Here is a 5,012-nt window from a genome sequence, read left to right as displayed (position 1 = left end):
AATTCCTGTATATAATGTTTAGATGAGTCTCTAAGCACAAGAAAGTAAAGTATGTCTCTTCTTTTGATATTTGTTTCCTTTTTGATGAAAACCACAAGAAAATTTGTGAGACCTACATTTATCTATTACTGTTAATTAATCAAGTGATAGACCTTTAACAATGAAGGATACCCATTAATTTGCTGCATATGGGTTATAAGTAAAACAGTGTGTTTTCCAATTTTGGAGTTAAAATTATGTGTTATTACATATATTGGTTGTTGTTTTCCCTTCTTCGAATATAATATTCATTTTAAGTCCTCAAAATGTGAGCATAATTATCCATACTTCGACTGATGAAAAGATGAAACCCCATCACGTGACGTACCATAAAGGAAAAAGGAAAATGTTGATCCCATGTCCAATGTTTAACCTTTTCTGTAGTGTAGTTACCAATAGGTACCTAATTTGGTTTTGATTTTTAATTTAATCAATATATTTACAACCATGGTTATGGAGTCCCTGTCCGAAAAAGGTTCGTGCATTAAGGGCATGTTTGGTATATGAACTAAAATGTTTCTCATAGAAAATGATTTTTCTAAAAATATTTTCATGAAAAAAAAAGTGAATTTTCTATTTATTTATTTTTTGTGTTTAATTTGATAAATAAGCAAGAAAATATTATTTTAAAATTATTTATATATTCCTCAGCAAAATGCTATGGCGGAGGGATGGGTTGGGTACTGGGGGTTTTCAAGGGTGGCTGGGTTGGGAGTGAGATGCATGGTTGGAGCCTGGAGGTATTAAATGATACCTCTAACTTGGAACGTCCGAACGTCACTTATTAATGAAGTTTGTTTTTCCTACTTTCATGAAGAAAGTGTTAATTTCCTCATACTTGAAAATCTTTTTTTTTTTTCTAAAAAAAATATTTTGATCAATTAAATAGGAAAAAAGTCGAAAACATTTTTCTCCCTACTAATCATATCCTAATAAAAAGCTTTCAGGAGTCATTTGGTGAAAGGTATAAAGGATAAATAGACTCGAGATAAAATAAAAAATTATTTTATTTGATGTTAGTCTGAGGTATTAATTAGTATCAAAATTATTTATCTCATATATATAATACTATGATAACTGATAACTAACCTCACGATAGCTAATCTCAAAAGAGAAAAAACATCTTTTCCCTCCTGAACTTGTCCTCCAAACTCACTTTAGCACTTAAACTTAATTTTCATTTATTTACCCCCTAAACATCTTTAAAGCGTATTAATTTCACCCCTCAAACTGACGTGGAATTTTTTAAAATAAGAAATATATATATATATATATATATATAAAGAGAAACTTACCATTTACCTCTCACCCCACCCAATCTTCATCTTCTTCATAAGTCCCCCCACCCCACCCCCCACCCCACACACACTTCTCACTCCATATCGTTTTCTTGTATTTCTATCCTACCCCAGTTTCCTTTCTCTTTCTTCTAACTCTCCATCTCCACTTCTATTATCTTTATTAATATCTTCAAGAAAGAAAAAAATGTGTGTGAAAAATTATGAAGTTTAATGGGTTAGAAAATACAACAACAACAAACCCAGTGTATTCCCACCTAGTGGGGTCTGGGGGGGGTAAGATGTACGCAGTCCATACCTCTACCTCTGAAGAAGTAGAAAGGTTGTTTCTGATAGACCCCCGGCTCAAGGCACGAGATACCACACAAACACATAGTAAAGCACAGAAGCAGATTACATAACATAAATACGGCACCCATAAGTAATATAAAACAGAGGAGAGCAGAGGAAAGCACACAGATTCGTAATGAAACATGGAATACGGAACACGGAATCATAGCAGGAATAAAACCCCCACCTAGTAATTCCCTACACTAGCGACCCAAACTGGCCCTAGTCCTCTGCCGAAATTCGCGTCCTCCAGACCTTCCTATCTAGGGTCATGTCCTCGGTGAGCTGTAACTGTTCCATGTCCTACCTAATCACCTCACCCCAGTACTTCTTCGGCCTACCCCTACCCCGCCTAAAACCATCCAACGCTAGCCTCTCACACCTCCGGACCGGGGCATCCATGCCCCTCCTCTTCACGTGTCCGAACCATCCCAATCGTGCTTCCCGCATCTTGCACTCCACTAAAGTCACACCAACCTTCTCCCGGATAGTCTCATTCCGAACTCTATCCCCTCTAGTCAGTCCACACATCCAGCGCAACATCCGCATTTCTGCCACCTTCATTTTTTGGATGTGGGAGTTCTTAACTGGCCAACACTCCGCTCCATACAACAAGGCCGGACGGACTACCACCCTGTAGAATTTGCCTTTAAGCTTGGGCGACACCTTCTTATCACACAGCACCCCCGATGCGAGCTTCCACTTCATCCATCCCGCCCCAATACGGTGCGAGACATCCTCGTCAATCTCACCGTTACTCTGGATCACGAACCCAAGATACTTGAAATTATCCCTCTTACATACCTCCTGTGCTTCCAGCTTCACTACTACCTCATTCTCCCGCCTCACGTCATTAAACTTGCATTCCACATACTCTGTCTTGCTTCTGCTCACCCTGAACCCTTTAGACTCAAGAGTTTGCCTCCACACCTCTAATTTGTCATTCACACCCCCTCGAGTCTTATCTATCAGGACTACATCATCTGCAAAAAGCATACACCACGGCACCTCCCCTTGAATACGCCGCATCAACACATCCATCACCAACGCAAACAAAAAGGGACTAAGAGTAGATCCCTAATGCAATCCTGTCAGGACAGTGAAATGCTCTGAGTCTCCTCCCGCCGTCCTCACCTGAGTTTTCGCTCCATCATACATATCCTTAATTGCTCTGATATATGCCAGCGGTACTCCACTCACCTCCAAGCATCTCCAAAGCACCTCCCTGGGGACTTTGTCGTAAGGCTTCTCCAGGTCGTAAACACCATGTGCAGATCCTTTTTCCTTTCCCTATACTATTCCACCAACCTCCGTACCAGGTGGATTGCCTCCGTCGTCGAGCGGCCGGGCATAAATCCGAACTGGTTTTCCGAAATAGACACTATCCGTCTCAGCCTCACCTCGACCACTTCCTCCCAGATCTTCATAGAGTGACTCAATAACTTAATCCCCCTATAGTTATTGCAACTCTGAATGTCCCCCTTATTCTTATAGAGAGGGATCATGGTACTCCACCTCCAAGTCTCGGGCATCTTTGCCGTCCTGAAGATTTCATTAAACAATCCAGTCAACTACCTTACACCAGCCTCTCCAACGAACTTCCAAAACTCCACCGGTATCTCATCCAGCCCCGTCGCCCTACCCCTTCACATCCTGCGGACAGCCTTTCTAACCTCTTCTACCTTAAAACGTCTACAACAGTTAAAATCCCGACACTCCTCTGAGTGCTCCAGTTCCCCTAACACAATAGCTCTATCCCCTTCGTCATTCAAGAGCCTATGAAAGTACGACTGCCATCTCTTCTTAATGTGGCCGTCCTCCACCAACACTCTGCCGTCCTCCCCCTTAATGCACCTCACCTGATCGAGGTCGCGACCCTTCCTCTCCCTAGCCTTAGCGAGTCTAAACAACTTGTTCTCCCCTCCTTTCCCCTGTAACCCTGCATACAAGCTCTCAAAAGCGGCCGTCTTAGCTGCCGTGACTGCTGACTTAGCCTCCTTCCTCGCTAGCTTGTACTCTTTCCTGTTTACCCGCTTCTCCTCTTCGTCCTTACTTTCCACCAACTTAGCATACGCCCCTTTCTTGGTCCCCACTTTCTTCTCCACCTCTTCATTCCACCACCAATCCCCCCGATGGTGTCCGTCCCGGCCCCTAGAAACACCCAACACCTAACTTGCATTCTCTCTGATGCACCTTGCCGCCCTGTCCCACATACTATCCACGTCCCCCCTACACTCCCACACCCCCATTCCCGTCAATCTCTCCCCTATCTCCCACGCATTCACTAGCGTCAGGCCGTCCCACTTAATTCTAGGTCTACACTCCTTACTCCTCCTCTTTCTATTCTTCTTTATACCCAAATCCATAACCAAGAGCCTATGCTGGGTCGAAAGATTCTCAATCGGGATGACTTTACAGTCCTTACACAACGCCCTATCCCCTTTCCTAAGCAACAAAAAGTCAATCTGGGTCCTGGCTATCGCGCTCCGAAAGGTGATCAGGTGCTCGTCCTTCTTCGGGAAGCCCGAGTTCACCACCACCAGCCCAAAGGCCCTCGCAAACTCCAATAGTCGCCCCCTCTTCATTTCTCTCCCCAAAACCAAAACCACCATGCACATCACCAAAGCCTCCCGGTAACGCCCCGATGTGCCCGTTGAAATCCCCTGCTACAACAATCTTCTCCGAACTAGGCACGCCTCTCACCACCTCCTCCAAAGCCTCCCAAAACCGCATCTTCTCCTCCCCCTCCGATCCGACTTGCGGCGCATAAGCACTACACACGTTCAGGGTAAACCCCCGAATGACCAACTTAATAGTCATCAACCTATCGCTGATTCTCTTCACCTCCACTACCTGACCTCTAAGCTCTTCATCTACTAAGATGCCAACTCCATTCCTACGTCTCTCGCTCCCAGAGTACCACAGCTTGTAACCATCCACATCCCTAGCCTTAGACCCTACCCACTTGGTCTCTTGGACACACGCAATGTTGATCCTCCTCTTCCTAAGAATCTTCACAAGCTCTATGGACTTACCCTGAAGGGTCCCTATATTCCAAGACCCAACCCTCAGCCTACCGTCACTATCCACATGCCCTCCACTACCCCCCCCCCTCCCCCCCCGCGGCCAAACCTTGGCCTCCCTCCCACTCCCGCCCTCTCCTCATCCCCCGCCCCCATCACGACCCCACGCCCCAACCCCCTCGGACATGACCCTATCCACCCATTACCGCCCACAGCCACAACTACACGAAAGTATAAGAAAATATAAAGATATACACGGTGGTAGTATCAAAGCAGCAGCAAGGAAATACAAGGCTCACACAAATTCAAAGAAATACTCCCG

Source organism: Capsicum annuum, chromosome 2 (genome assembly GCF_002878395.1).
Source record: "Capsicum annuum cultivar UCD-10X-F1 chromosome 2, UCD10Xv1.1, whole genome shotgun sequence".
Taxonomy (NCBI): domain Eukaryota; kingdom Viridiplantae; phylum Streptophyta; class Magnoliopsida; order Solanales; family Solanaceae; genus Capsicum; species Capsicum annuum.
Note: the sequence above shows the minus strand (reverse complement) of the source record.